A 23055-nucleotide genomic window follows, 5' to 3' on the forward strand; every position below is an offset into this window, starting at 1 on the left:
GGAGGCCTTTCAAAACCTTCATGATTCTGTGGTTCTAAGATGCAATTGTCAGTTTTGCTATTATGATTTTGTCTTGACGGTCCAGTTTTTACTTTGGAGGAGGCATTCAACAACCTCAGCGCCATGAACGCTAAAAGACCATAAAAAGCCCTAAAAGTCCACTGAGGTTATAAGTAGTCTTACCCTATAAGCAGACACAAAACATTAGTGCCTATTCACCCTACTCACCCTACTCCAGCAAATTAAAATGACAGAGATAGAAAAACAGTTGTACAATCATTCTCATGGTGCAACCTTCCATTGACATCAAAGAAAGTTTTGTTCAATAAAACATATGCTTATTCAGAGAGTAGGGAAGAAAAAAGGAAAGGAATCCCAGAAAGTGAATATAATAAAACAGAAGTAAGTTAAAAGTGCTTGTTTATAGCTACTTTGCTGAGTTGTCTGTTCCAGTTAAAGGATTTTTTTAAAATTTATTTAAGTTCAGCTAAAGATTGTTGTTTTCCCTCCTCAGCTCTTACATACATAGTTAGATGAAAACAATTTAAGCAACACACCACATGGGTTCATGCTACCCAAATACATGATCCTAAGGCATTGTTTGTGCGCAAACACACATATATGAATACACACCCATACATGTATAAACACTTATGTATAATGCTATATACACATGCTGCTTTACCAACACAGTATTGCATCACAGCAATTCCATAAAGCTGACTTTCTCATTGTCTCTAAGCATAAATTATTATTTCTATTTAAGGCAATGTCGTTGGCAACCAACATCAGTCATCAGCTGACACACAGGGATATGACTTTTGCTGATCATCAAGTATTTGTTTTCAGTTTACAAATATGTAAACTGACTGACTTTTGACGCTGAAAATGAGCGACATCCTCATTGTATGTATGTAGCTGCTGTGGTGCGGTACATACTGCTTTAACAGAAAATCTCATCAAAAACAAAATGCAGAGTTTTTACTCATGAAAATAAAGACATTTCCTGCCTCAAAACAAACATTGTACACTGCATCTAGTGAGACATACAGGCCAATGGCAGTTATTTGACTATCTTTTATTACAATCTTTACTGTTAAAGAGCTATTGGCTAGAAAATGAGCTGTAAACTGAGTGCAGCTAGGAATTTCTCCATCTTCTTGTTCATGTGTATCCACTTATACAGGGAGGTTTTAGTAAACATTGCTCATTATAAGCGATTTCCCTGAAGAAATGTCTTTTTAAAATGAATATTTAAATGCAGCTTTACTTTTTGTTCCCTTTTCACTGAAGACTTTTTCCATAAGAATTGGAATGCAAAGGACATACAAGCAGATGCAAACAGGTCATTAGAAAACATAACAAGAAAAAAAAACAGAAATAGAAACTATTCTGCTGTACGAAATGGTGAATTAAACAGACTAATCTAACACTACTACATCTCACACTGCCAGCATTGCTATTTCAGGGCTTTATACCTAAGTTACTTATAAATGGATCAAATTAACCCTTAGTCACCCCAGGTATGATTATTTCTGTTGGCAACCTTGACATCAATAAAATCAAACTCAGCAAATGTGGCAGGTGCACTACCCACCCTTTAACAAAAGATAGCTTTCAGAGAGTTCAGGTATGCAGTGTGTTTTTTAAACTCAGATACCACCACAGATATCAATGTAGGAAAAAAAAGTTTCTTCACATCCTTCATAATGCAAAATAGAGTACGCTCTGTGTTGGGGTATGTCCCCCATGTCAGTCCCCACTTTCTATAACATTTTCGGGTTTTTTCTTGAAATTCAGGAGACTAAACCAACAACTTTCCTTAACTGGCTGTGTTCAGGCACTGTGGACTATCACAAATATCGCTGAGGTGCAGATAGATTTTTGTGCTATTCATAATCACGTTAGAAGTCTTTGGATGGAAACTCTGGAGAAGTTCCAAATTAGTCATATTTGTAGGTGACCTTGTCATGTGTCCAAGCACTTGTAAGGAGCACTTTTGAAGGGACTGATTCATAACTGTTTTGAGTCTTATATTGTGGTCAGTACCTTCTGGAGGGTTACCAAAACCTGTCCAAATAAAGTAAAAATGTACAAATTGTTCAAGTATTTTGACATTTGCTTTGGCTCTAATTCAGAATCTGTTCTGTCAGAGTGTTTTCTGGCTGCCTCTGTTCATAATGCATTTTGTGGCCTTTTCAGGTTGCTCTGATCTTTTATTTCCTTTTGCCAGGTAAAAATATAGAAACAAAAAATTAGGTAAAACTAACCACGGCAAAATTTTGACCATGATGAACAAAAGCACAGCATCACGGTTCAAACCCAGACAGGAACATTTCACTAAGAACATGGACTGAAGAAGACTCCAGATTACCAGTAGATTATTCTCTAAAACAAAGTTTAAAAAAGGTAGATTGATATCCAAGGTCATGGTGATGCACTGTTGGCAATTTATCCAAAGAGGCATCATAAGAAAATGTGTGGAAAGGCAGGTTGATGCAGAGCAGCACTGGGGACATACACCTGAAGATGATAAAAGACAAATGAACAAATTTACAATTTGGAAACTAAGAAATCACCATATATTATCTTCACTACTTTATCTTCACAGCTACCTTATTGAGATTTTGACATTACAAAATATAATTTCAGCAGTATAATGTAAGCTAAGATAATATGCTTTAGTATATTCAATGTGTTCTGAAGAATAACTATAGCTGAAGAACTCAGACAAACCATGAAAGCACTCACAAACTAGACAAAGCTACTTGAATAGAAGCAACAAGGCCATGGGGACAGACAAAGGTTATATATGGTACACATACATGTATATAATATGCATCTATATCTGTATCTATCTATCTCTCTGTCTATTTAATGTGTATATGTGTGTGTATATATAAATATATATGTATATGTATATACACATATACAAAATATGTGTGCATATATATATATGCATACACATTGTTCATTCAAAGGCATCATATATACATGTGTGTGTGCATATATATATAACATATACATACATTATATATACAATTAGGCCTATAAATTTGGGGCCTTATGAATAACAATTAGGAAGCAGACTATGGTGGAGATACATTTTGCACTATTCAGAGGTATTTTTAAGAACTGAAATGCTCTGTTGCTGAACTGATGGTGGCTGCCCCATCCTGCTTCCTGTAAAACTCTGGAGCAGAGCTCAAAACTGTGCTTTTGGGGATTGGCCATCTTCTGTTGTCAGCTCCCCAGAGTGTGAGATTGGACCACATCTAAAGCATACATAGCACGTCTGAGCTCATCCAAGGCAAATTAAGATGGATACCACAGAATTTAGAACAAGACAAAATAATTATAACTTTTATTAAAAGAAATTAGTCAGGCTGAAAGACTGTTTGAGGTTGTAAAAGACAGTAAGAAGATCCTGATTCACTGCCCTTTCCAACCAGCAGCTTAAATCATGAACTCTCACTGCCCTCTGATTAGAAAGCTGTCAGTTTTTGTTAAAAGCTCATTTACTGCTTTGAGATGCAGATACTGAGATGGAGAGCAAGACTGATCTTGCCTTATTAGTCTGGAACAATCTTAGAGGATTGGATGCCCAAGCAAAAAGTATTTTTAGACTTAATGGAAGAGGTATTTTTGCAGTTTTGTTCTGATCTTCTCTTTATTTAAGAATGAAAAGACATAAAAACAGCAGTGAAGTCTGATGACTTTACCAAAATCACCTCAAATCCTCAATGAAAAGAGACTGACTAACAATTTTTTCTATAAACTGACTGCATATAAAATTACATTGGCCCTGTCCTCATTAAGGTTAATTGTTGATAATTGTATTCACTGACAATATTAAAGATAAATCAGAGAGGAAAGAGTAATGAGAGATAAATTAAAATGCCAGGCCAGAATACTGCATTGCAGGAAACTCACTAAAAAGGATTTGAAACTGTTGTGTTTTATTTTGAAGGATCACTCCAAAGAGTTCCTTTAATCCTCATGGCATGAGAATAATTTTGTTGGTTCATTTTCCTCTTCATTATTATCTCCAGTTGAGGATATTTTACTTTAAATATCAACTAAATGTTTTCAAAGCAATCTAAATAAAAATTGGTTGAGATATTTAGATAGTCTTTTCTGCTATGGACCTAGTTTATACACTGTACTCTGAAATTCTCAATTACTTCCCAATTTCCTCATGACTGATGGAGAAAACCCATTTAGTCAATGACTACTCAGACCTTCAACAGTTCAGAACATAAACTTATCCTCCTGCCCCAGGCTTTTGAAGAGGTTTTTGTCCTATGAAATATTTGGGGACAACCAGGTCCAAATTCCATCACACCAACAAAGTACTGCTTTTTCACTTGCAGGTACTAGAGACATCCAAAATTTTGTGCTGTTCACATGAAGGACATGGTGGACTGTATTACTTTCCCTGACCTAACAACCAAATATCCCCACACATCACACTTCCCAACTACTCCCTAATTGCACGAGCCCTCCCAGGGTGCCAGTGATGTCTAATGTTCTTTTACACCCTCTTCTGCCTTATTTGCACACCACCAGGTAAAACCTCACATTTGGTGCAAGGGGAAATCTGTGTTATATCCCCCTGTCCAACATGCAGTGTACCATTAGATGCTGAATTCCAAACCTGAAATCCAAAGGAGCTCTGCACACTTGATACAAGGGATCAAAACTGTCAAGCCACCTTATTTTCCTGCATTAAGGTTCCTCGAATAAGTGAAGTTGAGCCTTTATGTATATCAGGAGCTTTGCAGTTCTTAAGGTTGAATAGCATCTGGATCACACAGAAGCCAAGTGGGATCAGAAGTTGACCTTAACCAGGCAGGGCCTTTGTCTGGCAGTTACTTGTAGTTCAGCACTATAACAGCAACCAAGCTCAGAAACACCAGCAAAATCAGGTCTGCAGTTCTATCTCTCTCTGTAGTGGGCTGTAATTTTGAGAGTGTACTGTTTGTTTTAACTGGGACTCGTGAGACTACATTAAGATGCCCCAGAAGCTCCATTACTTCTCCCGATTTCTGACTTCTAGGCCTCAGATGGTTAAAATTAAATTTCAAGCAAGGAGGTTGGGGGGGGGGAAAGGAGGGGAAGGTCGAGGAGCATTCAGAAAAATTATCCTCTGGAGGGAAGAGAGACAAGATGATTAAATAGCTTCCCTTCAGCTTTTGTTGCTACGATGCTATACTCCAGAGAGTGAATAATTTGAAAAAGAAAATCTCTGTATCCCAGAGAGAGAACATCCTCCTCAGACTCAAAGTTCATGACCAACTCAAGTCTCTCCACCTTATAGATTTTTGAGCATACTTCCTAAACATTTAATTCCACCATTTGCTAAGATCATTAACATCAGGTTTTGTTGCCTGAATTCTTATGAAATATCTAGAAAAAAGCTGTACCACAAATCCTTCTGTGGTCTGGACAGAAGTTAAGTTTTACTACTTCATGTTCAGCTTGAGGGGTCAATTAGGAATCATTTCCTATTTAAGGAGACTAATGAATGATTTTCACTCTGAACAGCCAAAAAAATAAAATAAAAGTTGGGGTGGGAATATTTTTCTTTCCATTCTTACAGTGGAATATCTGGGTCTGGTAATGCTTTTCCTCAAAATACATTGATAAATGAATGGGTGGTTTTTACGTTTTTTGAGTATGTATGATCAGAGAGACATCTAACAAAAAAGGAAATGGACAAATCTAAGCAAGTAGGTTTTGAATTCAATATTATGCTCTGCTTGCCACCTGGAATGATCCTGTGATTCTGCTTTTTCACTCAGTTTCTTCTTCAGAGGGAATGTGGAAATGTGTTGTATGTTATAGACACTGAAAAAAATGATCATTTAGAACAGCTCATAACTTATTTTCCCATCTGTACTTTGTTGGCACTTTCATATACGAACAACAGAACTCAGCTTCCAGGAAAAAAAAGTTTCTTTAAGGAAGCAAATGTTTCACACAATTTTGTATTAAATAGTATTTGCCTTGGTCACTGTTATAAGAAAAATTTTTACTTCCCCAAAATGAGTTCAAGTTTTCAAATTCTTTTTATAAACGTTTTCCCATCAAAGCCATTGTAGAAGCATATATTTTAACCTCCTGCCAGTCAATACATTGATTTCTTTGCATTTACAGTATGTTTCACATGGACAAGCAAGCCTAAATAGTCAAATTATTGAAAAAGAAAATGTATATTGTAGGTTTTGAAGAGCAAAGAGGGAGAGGAGTCAATAAAATTCATTGCAACATCAATGCAGTGTTTGATGTGACAGCTGTTCCCTTTGCTGTCTCAAGAACTTTATTTTGACTAGAGCTTAGTAGCAAGTGTTTATGAGCAATAAGGGTGTTAGTAAATTTACTACCTGTTTCTGTGGATAACATAAGTCTCTAAACTTGATTTTTCTTCAGAACTACTTACTTAGACCATGAAGCGAATACCAAACTGATAATTTAAAGGATAACCAATAAGTTTTTAAGAGTAATTTTGTGCCTTCTATGATCTAATTAATTTATCTAAATCTCTAGGAAATTATTGACACTAAAGAACAGCATTTGCTGCTGTCTGCACCTGTAAGGTCACTTCCTCAAAGGCAGAAGCAACAGGATTTTTCAAACATACTTGAAGGTGGGTTTGTAATAATACATATGGGAAAGAGGGCAGTCTGTTGTCTTGTAACACAATTCATCTCTGCTCAAACCTGCTGAGTTTGACTTCTTCAGTCACAGAATCCAGAACAGAATTTCTACAGCACAGCTTGAAAATGTTGCCCTCATTTTGATCAGCTAAGCTACAGGGCAAGGAGAGAGAGATGGAGACTTATAATTGAAAGAGATTTTCATAAAGGTTTGAAGGGCTTGGATGGACCTCTCAGCCTCTGGGATGATGAATGTCACCTTTGTTAATGATCTGAACACCTTCACAAAGGAGGAAAAGTTCAGCTTGACCTCTACACTCCAGAGAGAGACAAAATCCATCAACACGAAGCAGGAAGGACTGCAGGGACTGAAATTAAAAATCCAGTTGGAATCAAAGCGTGTTACTAGCCCCATTTCTCTAAATCACCTTGATTTCCCTCACTGAAAGAAATCATCATCTAGGTAACAAAATTTAGTGAGCAGTGGAACTCAAAGATCTTGCAAACCTACAAACATGTAACAGTGTAAAGTGAAGCTGATATTACTCAGCAGAAGAGATTTTTGGCTGAAGGATTAGACATACCATTGATTTGACTGCCTATTTTAACTTTTTTTTTTCCTCTGTGACCTCTACCTAGCATTATCCTGTGTCAACTAATTGCCTATAGATAACTATCATGTTCCAATTATCTTTTCCTTTTTTTGAAGAATGACAAATGTGATGTATCAAGAATGCTGGATAAAAAAAATATTATAGTTTAGCACTGTTGATTTCCTCCTACAGTTAAGGTGCACAACTCCAGCAAATTAGTGATAGCTTTGACAACACTGTACAGGTGAAGGACTAAATTTCCAAAGTTGTTCTTTAGACCTGTATTTGGAACAAACAGGATTCGAGGTAGCATTTGCTTACATCTGATCATGACAATGCACTTCTGAGTATTCAGGACACATAAGTCTGGAAAACGTCAACTACATATTAAAAGAAATATGCATGGATTAATGGACAGATTTTACATTAGTGTCAAACATGAAGAATAAGTAAGAACTACTTTGTACTTGTTTCTGTGTCCTGTTTAGGCAACGTGACACCCAGCAAGAGCAAAGTCAACTCTACTCTTTTTGTCAAAACTGCTTTTTGAGTGTCTTTTGCATTGAGGCATTGTAGTAACTAGTCAGTTTAACATTTGCCTTCTTGGATTGGCTTTCCTTCCAAAAGAAGGTATAGTATAATATGTGACATGATGACATAAATAAATATTTTGTAACTGTAGATATATTTATTATGGTATTAAAAGGCTCAGTGTGAACTGGTAACACGTAAAGACTGATGACTTTTATACTTCTGTCCAAGAATGACAATGATCTCTCCTTGTCTCCTTTGATGACTTCTTCACACTTAAGACCTCTGAAGCAAGGATACTGAAGAGTTACACTGGTGATAGTGTATAAACCTAATTGAGCAGAGAAAACTGAAGCCAGGTAATATGTCTCACTGTCTTTTAAGTATCATTTTTTGTTTAGAGGTTAATTGTTTTACCCTAAAACCTAAAGCAAAAGCTAAACATCAAAACGAGGAAGACAGAGAGTGAAGGTTTTTATTTCAGACTTTCCCCGTAGGCAGCTTTTAATCACTGAGTACTGACATTTTAATTTAAACAAAATAATTACAAGCAAGAGGTGAGTGAACCTTTTTGCATGCAGTAGAGTCACACTTTCCTTAGTTCTAAAGAAGAGAAATTTCAGCTATTTATAATTAATCAAGGCCATAAATATGGCTATATTTCCTTTCCTTTAGGAAAATTAATGTAGTTTTATTTTTAAGGAATAAACCCCTACATTCGTTAATAAAAAAGGTGAATCAACAAACCCCACCCAGTGCTGGCTATCACCTTCAGAACACGACCCAGCTTCACGAGGCTCAACCTGGGCCTTCCTGAGCCCATTTTCATCAAGGAAATAAAAAAACTTTTGAAGGGCTAATGCCATTGCCTTCTGAAAGACACAGACAATGTCACTCACACAGGCAGCACAAACTAAAACTGCACCAGTTAAGAAAGTTGAAACAAGCAACAAAGCTGAAATTGTTAAAGCAGTAATATTAACTCAAGAGAAAATCACCAGGTATCAGGGATAGAAGAGCTGGAACACTACAACTGCCAGGTGAAGGACTATTCTACCTCAAGGAACAAAAAAACCCATAATTTACCTGCCTCACTGCCAAGTGCAGAGCCCTCAAAGACATAGTTATTATGAACCTGGCAGAACTTACTGAAGTGATACATTGCATGATCCTCATTGCAAGTGCAAGTGTGCACTCAGGAAAAAGAAAAAAATGTTCAAATCACAGCCAGGAGTTGCAAATACGGTTTCAGAGTACATAGTTCCCAAATAAGTCCACTGAAACATCTTGGTGTTTCTCAGCATGATGACAGCACCATTACAAATCAAGTAAGGAAAATAAAATTGTAAATTCTAAACATGATAGACCACAATTTATATGCTACCAGTACGAACCATCATAACATTGAGTACACAGTCATACCTCACTGACTGCAAATAATGTCCAAATACACATAAAAAAAAGAGAAGAAAAAGAAGAAAAGGATGGTAAAAGCAGCAAAATTATTTCGTTTTCCTCTGGAAGGGATTTTCTTACAGAAATTAAAGACAGAGCCAATTTTGCATGACAGTGCTAGGAGAAATGCCCACATATCACATAACATTAAATTAGGGGAAAACTGGCCAGAATTCATAGATAAATTGGAGAAGTGTTAGAGACCTTCTCAGGAGCAGAGCCTTGCCAAGCCAACAACATCCCAGTAACCACATCAGTTACATCAACTTTAGATATAGATGAAGTAAAACTGGGGCTAGTGATGAAAAAATTATAGGAATAGGGTGACTTTTGAGTAGAGAAGAGAAAAGAATCAAAGTTGATGGGAGAAGAGTAAGCACAGGAAATAGGATATAAAAGGACTTGAAAGGTGTTAGTCACCCATAATCAAGATGCTGGTTGGTATTGCTTGTTTGGCTGACATCTGTGACTGACCAACACAGCCTGTTCTATCCTTTACTAGATTATTTCATAGAATCACAGAATCAGGGATGGTGACTCAGCCACTCAATCTCTTCCCTGGGGAGCCTGGTGCAATGCTTGACAGCCCTCTCAGTGAAGAATGTTTCCTCATATTCAATCTAAACCTCCTCTGGAGCATTTTGAGGGTTTTCCCACTTATCCTTTCTCTTGTTACTTGGGAGAAGAGACTGTTTCCTTTCAGGCAGCTGTAAAGTGCAATGACTCTTTCCCTCAGTCTCCTCTCTCTGGGCTAAACAACCTCAGCTCCCTCAGCCACTCCTCACAAGACTTGTGCTCCAGACTCTTCACCAGCTTCATTGCCCTTCTCTGGACACACTCCAGCATTTCCATGTCCTTCTTGTAGTGAGTGAAATGAAAAACTGATCACAGTAATTAAGGTGCATCTTCACGAGTGTTGAGTACAGGGGGATGATTGCTAATTTAGTCCTGCTGGACACAATATTTCTGGTACAAGCCAGGACTCCTTTGGCTTTCTTGACCACCTGGGCACACTGCTGGCTCATGTTCAGCCTCTGTTGACCATCACTCCAGGTTCTTTTCTGCTGGGCTTCTTTCCACCCACTCTTTCCCAAGCCTGTAGTGCTGCATGAGGTTGTTGTGATCCAAGGGCAGGACCCTGTACTTTGCCTCATCAAACCTCACACAATTTGTAATGATTTTCCCGATTGTGGTCTCAATTGTTTGTGTAAATGTGCAAGATACTGGTGTACTTCAAAGTGACCTACACAGCAAACCAGACAATGGTTCTGGGCCAGCTGCCAGAGAGTCCCACCAGGGTTTGGGTGCAAGACATTAATAAACGTTAAGCTGGACTTGCCAGCAAGTATAAGAAGAGGTGTGAGGACTGTATGCTGGAAGGGATACAGACCTAGGGACCCAAGGGCTGTGTGCCTGAGGAAAACCACATAAGAGATTGTGGGTCCATTTCAGTACAGATCTACTAGACAAATTAATGGTGAGGATGATCTCTTCTGGGAACTTTGTGTTTATGTAACTGCAATTCATGTGTACGTGATACCTGTAAAATAACCCTTCTGTCTTGGTGTGTTAGTGGTAAACTGAGTCTGCATAATGTACATGTGCCTAGTGGGAGTATAGCCTCAGACTCACTTGTCTGGACCAAGGGCTAGGGATCCACAGCATGTCCTCATCTGTGAAGGACTGGGAGGACTGGCATCTGTGATCTAGTTGTCCTAGAGTAGAAAAAAAGGTGCCCAGTAACTTTTCATCTACATGACTGGGGAGGAAAACTCCCCCGTAGGTGCACTGAATTCAACCTAAACTTAACAATAACAGATTTTAAAAGATGCTAAGCAATGAATCCATACAGATCTTCTCTGCAGGTTCAAATTTGTTGTAAAACTTCTGAGTAGGACACCTGGACACTGATATACTGGTAGTCGTAGCTCACCCTATCACAGTAAGCATGGATTTTACTTCATATAAACTGGCTAATTTATGAATTTATGAAAGAGGGTTTTTTGTTTCAATTCATAGCTCATCAGATTTGTCCTATAAGCATGTACTATCAAATTTGCAAAAGAATTGCAGCTTAGGACAACAGCACTTTTTACATACCATGATTTCACAATATCTTATGATTAACAAATAAAACAAAAGAAAAGGGAAGGGGACAAGATTGGCAGTTATTTTACCTTTGCTGATTGAGAAATCCCTACATGTCCCTAGGTAAGCCAAGTAGTAAAAGTAGACAACCATTTCTGGTAGCAAATCTGCTGACACTGAGGCAGAGCTTTCCAGCTGGTCCCTTCTCAGTCTCTGAACAACCATAGGTATTTTAAACTTCAGTTTGTTCTTTTGTTGCCAATCATAAGAAACATAATAAAATAGAAACCATGATCAACTGAAAACTGTCACAATAATCATAAAGCAGCTACCCATTAAATGCAAATGAGTGAGATACCCATGGCACATTAAGTAGCATTAATATTGGTAATTTTTTTTTCCACCTTATCCTGAAGAGGCCTGTATCTCAGATAGCAGCTGACAAAAGACAGAAAAAGGGCAGCATGTTCTTGTGTCAATAGACAATCACTAGATGGCATTTGCAGAGTTCATACTAGGTCACTGTCAAATTATTACGTTACATTTTCTTTCCAAATTTGCCCTTCCTTAGAAGTGTCACTACTACCTGATACGACTGCTCTCTGCTGCTATCAAATACACCCCTCATTCATAGCCTAAGAACAAAATTAAGACTTCTTATCCATATGGATAGAAGCATTGCACATTTTTGCTCATTGCACATTTTTGTTAAGTTACTTGGTCTGTCACATACCGGGGTACCGAAAGGATGCCACACTAAGCATCTTAGTATGGATCATAATGGGGTTTTTATTATTTTTTTATGATCTAGATTTTTCATATATCCTTATTCTTCGGTTCTTGATTATCTTCCTCAACCTAAAATAAATTTTTCATCCATTTAATCAGCTGCAACCTTTTCTGATACGTTGACTAATTTTCAGCTGTCATGACACTATAATACAGTAAGAACCACAGTTTTTTAGGGAAAAAAACTGTTGTTGGCCCCTTTCAAGAACCTTTTCAAAAAATCCTTCCTATTCCTCTATGTGATGCTACCAATTCCTTTATTTTTTTATAAAAAAAAATGGTAAACCATACAGATTTTGAATGAGGACATAGACAGTGTAGAGTTACTGGTTAATAAAGTCCTGTGTGGTTGATACAATACAAAGGACTGAAAACTTCAGCTCACCTTTCCTAATGCTTCATAAGTAATGAACAGCCTTGGTGACAGACTCATTAGTTGCACAGCAGTTTTTTAGTATCATATTCTGTTTTCCTCGCTCTTAATACTCTGTCCCAAACTAAAATGGTTTATTCCTGAACTTTATCACAGTAGCACCAGCCTGTATGCTTCTTCAGTGTAATATGAATATATTTGATTTAAAGAATCTATTTAAGTCTTATGAGCTGTCCATAACTATAATAATTTCCCTTATCTGAAATAATCAGAACTCTTTGCTTTATTCTTTCTTTTAGGAAATCAGGTTATTTTTTAATTGACCCAAAACATGCTGCAAGCTTCCAATTGCCTTGTTCATCCTCACCCTTTTTCTTTGTCACTGAATAGCTGAGCACATAATTCTCAATAACTTCTATGAAAGATAATTTACTCACATTAGATTTCCTCTCTAGTTTTAATTATTGCAATCTTGGATTTAGTGCTCAAGTAAGAGTCTACTTTATTTATTTTTCATTAATAATTTTTAGGGATCAGTTATATCTGAACTATTAGATACTCCTAGTTACACGACAACTTTTGCTATTCCCACATAATAAAATAAACACATTTTCCATTCCTGCATGTTCTATTTGTTCATAACTGAATGTTTGCAATACAGACATGGCTGAATTTGAGTAAACTTATGTACTTTGCCTGTTAAGCATGAAATATGTCATTAGTTTTCCTTTTTTTTTTATTTCAGTAATGCATTTAAAAAAACACATTAAGATATAAAATGCAAAGGAACATTTTATACTATTTTACTTTCCTCCACTTCTACAAACATGATTGTCTATTTAACACTTGAAAACAAAAAAAACATTAAAGTCAATTTATTTACTTAGAACAGTTATTTGTTGCTCTGTTCATATGGTTAGTTCTATTGAAGCAAACAAAAAATAATTGTATAGTAGTAAAAAAAATAAGACTTTATGAATTTTTTTACTCTAGAATCTTCAGCTCAGAACTTCCTGAACAAAAATCCAGTTGGATGACAGACATGTAGTCTGAAATGTGTTGAGTTTCATTAGAACTCCGTTCAGACTTAGTACCTCTGATACAACTACTCCTCTGTAAGGTTTTATAAAAAAACCCAGAACTGAACTTGTATGGTTTTTCAAGCATTAATTTCTTACTTTTAAAATTAAACTTCTTAGTTTGAAATACATTTAAATAGACTGCAACTGATGGGAGGTGGCAGGAAGTGGTTGTTTAACTTTTAAATCCTTAGTCAGATTTGTTTAAAGAAGAGCAGAGAAACTTGAGATTAAGCAGCAACATTTTATCAAACCATAAAAATTAGATACTTTATGTTCTAGTTTTTCAGGCAAAAATCTGTTTATGCCACATACACACACATATATATACACTTCTTCAGTCCAGGTCAATGGTATTAAACACTAAAATATCAAAATAAGTAGCCACCAAGCCCGGACAATACTCTCACAGAAAACATATCAGGCCATATAAACTTTATATTTTACCATGCATACCTATGAATATGGCATTTAATTCACATTGCTTAAGTCTTCCTTGCTCTGCAGCACCATCACCCAATTTTGCTTTGCCTTCCTGTGGCCTTTTCCAGCTCCTGCACTTCCCTGTCTCTGTTTCAGCCCATCTGTGCTGGTGCAGTGCAGTCTGTGAGTGTCCAAGGCAGGATGGCAGGGACAGGCATTGGTGCTGGGGCAGGATCTGAGGCTAAAAAGCACTGCCAAGGAGGGCTACATTTCCCTGTTGCCCTACTGCTCCTATCTGGTGGAAAACTCCAACACAAGCCACCTGAAAAAAAATCCTAAAACCCAGTGCAAACAATTCAAGAGACCCAGCAACAAAAAAACTAAGAACCTCATGTAACAAGAGATGAGGAGCACAGAAAGCAGCACACAGAGGGAGAGAGAGATTCTTGCTTCTACTTAGAACCATGCAAGCCACCAGAAATAGTTTTACAGAGGAATTAACACCATATAAACAGTGTCCAAGGCTGAGATAATATTGCAAAGGGCATAGCTGTCAAGGTGCCAGTAATGGGGTGTAGCAGGGGTGGCATCTGCAGAAGGAGGTCAAGGACTGTTGGATCCCAAAATATAATATCTGCAGAGAGAGATTTGAGTGGTCTTTGCAAAAAGCCATGGGCTACAGAAAGCTGGGAAAAACTCTCTGCATTGACCTCATCACTGTGGATTCTTCCTGCCTTCTCCAACAGAATTTAAAGAGACTCTTTGCATGATGTTATCAAGTGCCTTGCCCAAACAAGAGAGTCTGCATCCCGATCTCATCAAACCTGTGCAGAAGACCTATTATATCATATTTCTCCCTTTGTGTTCCCTGGATCCTTGCATTCTGTAAACCCAGATACCTTTTTTTCCCCTGTAAATTCCCCCAAGATAAAGTGGGATTTCCCCTATGAGGTAATTGTAAGACCCCAAATTTGTTAACACGGGTTTTTCCCTTATGTCATCCCCTGAAACCCCCTGTTTGTAATAAATTACAATAGTTACAACACCCTATTGAATATGTAGACCCTAAACCCTTTAAATATGATCTTGTAAGTCCAATAAATCATTCTAGTTCCTTGCTCCCAAGCTGGGATCCTGTTAGCTTTATTGACCTCCACAAAGGACAGTCTGATGTCAGACAAATTTCCACCTGGCTCCTCAGTGGGCAAAACAGACACACCATGCACCAAACCTGATACAGGCAGAGGAGCTGCTAGAGCCTCTGCATAAACCTATTTTAAAAAGAGCAACAAATGGAGAGAAAACCACCAGAGTTGGAAGAAAAAGAAGAAACAGTGTGAGAGCAGGAGAACATGCAGGAGACACAAGGAAGTCTAGAGCAGGTGGGACACTGAGGAATAAAGACAGCACAAGGCACAGTGCCAGGGAAGGAGAGGCACCCTCTCAGGAACAAGTGAGAAACAAGAAATACTCAAGGGAAGGATGGACAGAAGAGCAGGAGAAACCCTGGAGCAGAATTATTCACCCAGAGCAGGGCAAGAGTCCCAGGCAGGGAAGGAGCAAACAGCTGTCCAAGCATGGACTGAGGCAACCAAGGAGATTTGACTGTGGATGATGGAGGAGACCCCACTTGAGAAAATGAGCAGGAATCCCAATGGCTGAGCAAAACCTCCTCTGCCACCCATTCCCTCACACGTGTTTCTGTAAAAGTGAAAAAAAAAAAAAAGACATCTGAGGGTTTTTTCCTTTTTTGCAGACAGGTTGTTTTGCAGGCGACCCTGCTGGATAAGAAACACCACCCCATGTGCATGAAGATTTCACATACAGAAGAAAATAGGGTAATGTCTCCATTAGGAAGCCAGACACTAGCATATTCTGCCTGTCACATGGAAGCTGCATCCAATCTTAACCACTGTCACCCTTGATTTTCACTGTTTCAAAAACAGTGAACAGTTTCAAAAACCGGCCTTTTAAATAACGTGAGTGCAGTGAGGAGCCTGAAATTGGACTATCTGAGTTCCATCCCGGATCAGAGGGAAGGGACATGGTCAAGACATTGTGATATTTGATACCATCTTACATCATGGCCAGGGAAAGGGAGCAGTCAGGGTGGGGTGCTTCCAGCTGCTGTCACTTTGCCTCCTGTTGGATCAGGCTCAGTGAGCATTTGGAATGTAAATCAACCTCTTCTTTTGTACACTTTTATTTTGAATATTGTTGCTGTTACTGTTCGTTTTCCTATCTCATTGCTGTTTCCAGCAAACTGTTCTTACCTTAACCCATAATTTTCACCTTTTTGTGCCTCCAGTTCTCAACTCCATTCCTGGTGCAGGAAGGAAGGGAAAGGTGTGGGAGAGAGAGCAACCAGCTTCTGGTTTGGGAGACTCTTGGGTAAGGGAGCAATAAGTTGGGGAGTGCTGTTCCTGAACCATGTAACCACAGCAAATTTTTAAATACTTTATAATACACACAAGACCATAGGCAGGAGGGAAAATATAAAAAAATCTCGTCTGCCTAAATGTCTCATCCCTGCTTAGAAGTGAAGTAGAACTAATAAGCATAGTTTTGGAACACATTTTTTCACTCTTCCTATATCCCACGGCTGGCACTGGCCACTTAAAGTACAACAAGTGAAATCTAAACAAAGGCATTTTGCATTTTCAGTTCTGTACACATATTATAATTAATTGTGTTCCACCTTAAAGAAACCGAGGAACATATTAGAAATAAGTTAAAATTGTAAAGCAGATGTTCTGAAAAAGCTACTATGTAAAAAGTTTTTCAGGTAAGTTGTCCAGCTTTTTTTTTCCTCAGCTGTCTGCTAAGTATTATGCTTAACCAGCTCTTAGATGTTCAAGAAGGACAAAAATTAATAGAGCAGAGCAAAACCTTATTGAAGTGTCAGTATTTAAGAGGACAAATAGGATGAGCAAGGTAATTGAAGGAAGACATAAATCTCAAAATAACAAGACGGCCAGTGAGAGTTTCATTCAGACTTTGATGACTGTAGTACAGATAATGCCAATCAGCACAAGTCTGGGGGAAAGCAAACCTGGTGAAATTAGGTAGTTTTTTTTCCCTGATGGGAATATAAACTTAGTTGACAAGATTACTGCATTAATCCAATAGTTTTCTATAAAGCATTTTGACTTGGTACTGCCTGACATGTCAAGTTAGTGCTCTGAATGATATACAAGTTATCACATTATATTATAAAGAGTAAACCAGCTAGTTCATGAATCTTAAGTGTGCAACTGCACAACAACAAAAACAACAACAACAAAATAATTTCAAAAGTTTCTCCAGGGACTGTTGCTTGGTGCTGTACTATACAACACTTTTCTTTACTAAAAGATTTTTTTTTACTAAAAGCATTGTGACTGTGATAATGAGTTAGGACGGGTGATAGGTCTGAATCTCTCTCTACCCACATGAGATCAAACTGGTTTTCAGCAGAACCAGAAATAAAAACACAGCCCATGCACAATATGGTTGACTTATTGTAAAGAACAACGGAGAAAAGTCTCAAAGGCAGTCACCTAACCATTACATCCAGATAGTATGTATTTTCCTGATACATATATATATATATATCTCAGGAAAAGAATTTTGTGGGCTAAAGTACCCCCACATTTTACACTGTTGTTCTGTAATTACACCCACAGTTCTAACACTCAAAATGTAAAAGATTTGCTTGTTTTTTAATGGAGAAAATTCAGAACAGTCACAAATCATGACAGATATTAATGTTCTCTGTAGTACTGTGGTCAAGCAACTAATGGAAACATGTTAATGTTAATCAAAGAACTTTAAAAACTAGAAATGAGCCTGGGATAATCCTGACTTTCTTCTTAATAGATTTATGCTTACAGCGTTCCTGGAAAATTCCTTCCTCCAAGACACACTTCACAGGTTTTCCAGGCATATTACAAACATTATTTTGCTTAAAATTGTTATTGAAATATTTTGCTAGTATTTCAAGTTGTCATAAGGGTGTTTAATTCAAGACACCACTTCTTAGGTACTGAAAATATTGTTCACTTCTTAGGACCAGCACTTCTTGTGTATGAAGACAATCTCAACCTTTTTTTCTTTTAAGTCAAATATACCTTCTTTCCTCATAAATAATGAATTTTAGAAAACTAACTGTCCCTACTAATTCGCTGAACTCATTTCAGTGTATGCACAAACTTATGATATGCAATACCCCAAATATTTTTTGCTGGAAAATAGGTAGGGACTGCTTGTTCTGCATACTGTGTTTGTCTTCTCTCTGCTTTGGCAGTCCCCTTTCTGAGATAGTACCCCAGTTCCCCACACACTTCTCGCTTTGTCAGCACCACTTTGAGTCCCGTTGTGCTGGCACTCCCCACACATAGAGTTATCTTTAAATCTAATAAGCATCCATCACCTGTGCCAAAACCAGACCCTGCCTACTTTGGTTTTTACATGAAAGCTGAATAGAGCACTATAATAGTTCTGGTTTTTGATGTGTAACTGTCCATTAGTCCATTAGTCCCACATTAAGAGAGGGATTCCATTTGTGCTGTTCTAGCTTGTTCGTTTAAGGAGTATCTGAAGTAACTGTGTAAAGTGTTATATTGCCTTGATGTACCTAAGATCAAAGAGCAAGTAAAAGCTGGGAAAACAAGTCCTTGAAAGAAGGATCAAAAAATATATACTATTAGCTGCTTAAATATATTTACCACCACGTTATTTAATAAAACAATGCATGCTTTGGTAAAAAGCATTTTAAGTGAAACAATCCAAAAATAAAAAACTCCTAAATATAATGCTGCATAAAGTCATACTGATTCTAGCTTAGGACTCTGTATGAAAATCAATTTACATGCAAAGATACCCAAAGAATTATTTCCAAAAATAGTGGCAAATTATTCTGAAACAAAGCTTAGTAATTGTTTGATAGGCATTCTTAGTCAGCAAAACTACATGACTATCTTAATACTTAACTATTCACTCAAGTTTTGGCAACACTTCAAAGTGGTGGTTGAACAATTAATATATAAATACTATAGAAATGAATCATTTTGATACATTTCCATTTATTAGAAAGCCTTAAAAACTATTTCTAGAATTATTTTATAGAAACTCTGTAGAACACTGAAGCCCACTTTTATTCATGGGATATGGAATAAAAACCAAAGGATTTAGAAGATGAAGCAAAAAATTCCTCAAGTCATGCTTTAGAGTAATTCATGGCATTATGTATAGCTGACATTTCTCACAGTCACATTTTCATACCATTCTGAGACAACTTAGAATTTTATTTAAAACACTTTTTTTAAAAATTATTTTTAAAAAAATCATAACCATCCTACACATTCCAATAGTCAAAGAACTAGAGCAATGTAACGTTTAGGAAGAAAAAATGCTCACTAATACTCATGCCAGGTGAAGTTTTTTTACAAGTTACTCTTATCCAGGTGAGTTTACCTGTCTAATGAGAAACAGGGTAGCAAGTATGTCATATGAAATCAAAGGCACATACATGGAAACAGAGCTGACCAGCCCCAAAAGGCAATCAGTGCGGGAAGAACTACTAAAAAAATAGTAATTTCTTCCATTCCCATTTCGCATTCTGCAGTGCTTTCTCAGACTCTTCTAATTCCACTTGAAGAGTGAAGATATCTCCCATATGTCATTGTGTCTTCTCTGAGACCCTGAAGTCGTCTCTGTGCCGAACAACTGCCAGAATAACCTCGGGGCTTTTTTCTCTTAAAATCTTTCTTAACTCATCTGTTAAATAACAGCAAAAATATATTAGGTGTGACTTCATCCTTCCAGAGAGAGGTGTTCTCAGGCTCCTAAATATCATCTCTACCATTATGTCAACAGCCCTGAACCAAAGAGCAGTAAGTGATTGTTGCAGACAGAGTTCAGCAGTTCAGCAAGAAGAGAGTTTGCTGAAGAAGGTCTATGGTGTCAGTTAAACAACCCTCAATTTACAATATCTCCCCCTCTATCTCCCTTCTGAAACATTTCCACTTGCAAAAGTGAAACCGTTAAAAAAAAAAAAAGTTTTTAGCCTGATGTGTGTGCTGGGAGGAAAGTGATACCTTTCAAGTAACAAACATTCTATCACACCACCTCAAGAAATTCCTTTAATATCATAGACCTGAAACACTGTGTTTAATGAAAAGGAAGGAATTTTTTTTTTCAGCTAACGCCTTCTAAAAGATTGCATATATAAATTGAAACATGTTTTTTCAAAGAAACAAGTACAGTAAGTTGTAGTGCAATTTCTTTCCTCAGCAGAAAAGTCTGTTAAGAAGAAAACAGACAGTTTACAAACACAAGGCTCTTGTACTAAATATTGTATCTTGGAAGCCATATGAGGATTCACTTGGAAGCAGAATCCAGAGAAGGACTAAATATTTTCACAATATGTTCTTTATTCTGCATGCAGAACAAATAAAATCATTACTAGAGACAAAAATAAGACAAGAATTCTCATGACCTCTGCTAAAAGTTTTCCAAAGTCTGGTCTTCCCACAGCTCTCACACCCTAGTGTCATAGAATAGAATCAGAGAATATCTTGAATTAGAAGGGACCCACAAGAATCATCAAAGTCTCTCTGTTCTTTACAGACACCTGGAGAACTACGATCTGGATAAACTGTTATCTCATGCTGTTAGGAGGAAAGTGAGGCAACATAGCATAATGAAATATAGAAACCAAATTACTACTCTTTGTAGTGACACCACCTCCATGACTAGAAGGGAGCAGGAAGGAAGAAAAATATCACTTAGCTAAGACAGTGAGGGATGACAAATTTAAGAAATATGTTCCATCAGCCTGCCTGCTGATGCCTGCATTTCACAGGTAGAACTGAACTTGACCAAGACTTCTAGAAAAACTTTTCACAGCATTACTGCCTAAAAAGGCTGAGTGCCAGTTTTCATGTCGTGGCACATGTAGGTCATAAAACCTAGGTTTCAACTAGTTTTAAAGCTTTGAACCTAGCTTCAACTAGTTTTAGCATCAAAAGCAGAGCTTTACTCAGTCAAACAAAGTAATAATGTCTAACCCCTTCTCTAATAGTTCCAGCAAAAGTCAGACAACAGAAGCGCTTCAGAATTGATGATAACAATTGTGGAGAGGTTAGAAACATGTTCAGTCTCTGAAACCTTTGCTGAGACCTTGAAGGCCAATGTTTCTCAGAGTCCAAAAACGAGAAGATAACCTACTCTGACCTGTAAACTGCCTTTGAAGTGTCTCAGCATTTCCCATTAATTCTCTCATGAGAAGTTTTGCAAGCAGCAATAGTGAATGTTTTAGCTATGAAATAGTGTAAGGTCATCATGTAGTTTAATCCCACACGCCAACTAAGTATCACATAGCTGCCCTCTGTGTGATACTCTCTCTCACTCCTGCCCCACCCTCAGCAGGACAGGGGAAAAAGAATTGGAAGTGGAAAAGTGATAAAATTTATGATGCAGGTAAGAATTGTTTAATAATAGAAATATAGTGATGATTATAATAATAATAATAATAGCAATAATAATAATAGTTTTATTATTTTTATTATTATTGTCATATACATTTATATATATATGTATATACACACACACTATAATGAAAAGGAAAATTTAAAAAAATAAGAGAAATAAAGACAAGAGAAAGAAAGACAAATGATGCAAATGAAAACAATTGCTCACCACCAGGCAGTGGATGAGAAGCCTGCCTCTGAGCAGTGGACCCACAGACAAAAAAAACCAGCTTTCTCTGCTGGGTATGTTGCCCTATTGTATGGAATATCCCACTGATCAGCTGGGGTCAGCAGACAGTCTGCAGTATGGTCTTCAGTTGCACCTAAATGGAAGTGGCAAAAATCAGTCAAGATGGAAAACTGTTTAGTACAGAGTCTCCACTGCTTTTAGTAATTCTAATAGCAGAAACAGCATTAAATACAGGTATGTACTTGCCTTGTGAGTGTTTTCTCAATATACAATGTATATGGAAGTTTGAAGGCTAGTTCCCAGTTCACCTAAAGAGGTTAGCAGAGGTAAAAGTGTTGAATTACACATCATATTAGTGTGTGAATTCCTGCTGGCTAAATGAATAAATGTGACATTGGCATCTCCAGTATAGGGAGTTTTAAATGTAGACATCGCCCAGTACCTCTAACATTTGCTGATGTCTATTTATCAGTCAATTAATATTGACTGAAAGGCAATCTGTAGAGAATTTATTTAAGACTGTTTCTTCCTTAGTTGCCACTTTGGCCTTTGTTTTCCAGTCTGCCTAATAAGTCACAGAATTCTGATCTTTCCATACCCCTCTCAAAAAATAAGATAATTTAGAAAAAAAATACAAGACAGAGAGCAACATGAGATCTAAATATAGAATTCCTTGTGCAGAAGTATGATTCTGGTTGATTCAAGTCACCAGCCTGGGAAAGGTTTTGGAAGAAGTCAGATGAAGTGACAGTGTCCTACACAATCAAAATAGCACCCAAGGGCCTTCATGGTCTTTCTTGGTAGGATTAGAGCCCCTGTGAGTATTCTAAGTCATATCAGAGGTTTAAATAGCCTTGCACCCCACAGAACAGCCAGCTAATTTCAGAAAATTAAGTGGAAGGTAAGTGTAATATTTCCCAGGACTCTTATCTTGCAGTGATATGCAGCTTACGCACTGAAGTCAGAAGTACAAATTTAACAGCTCTTCAGCTTTCACAGTTGACTCCCAAAGCTCTCTGGTATTTTCTGCAAAGGGTGGACTTCTTCTAACAGGAGGCACAAGGTAAACTGTGTATGGATATTCAGGCAAGTAGCAGACTTTCAGACTGGGTAAAAGAGCACTGTGACAGATTCAAGGAGTAAAAAACTGCTGGATGCAAAAGACACCATCCCTGCCTTGAGAGTTCCTGTGCCACAAGTCACTGGAAACTCACTCACTCATGGCCCAGCTTTGCGAACGAAGATTTGGGAAGGCTCTATCTATATTTGTTACAGGCACACTGGAGGCTAATGAGGCCAATACGAGACAGACACGTCCGGTTGCAAAAGGCACAGCAGAAAGACTCCTTAGGTGGTAAATTCTG

The sequence above is a fragment of the Lepidothrix coronata genome, unplaced genomic scaffold, assembly GCF_001604755.1.
Source record: "Lepidothrix coronata isolate B3197 unplaced genomic scaffold, Lepidothrix_coronata-1.0 Scaffold89, whole genome shotgun sequence".
NCBI lineage: Eukaryota > Metazoa > Chordata > Aves > Passeriformes > Pipridae > Lepidothrix > Lepidothrix coronata.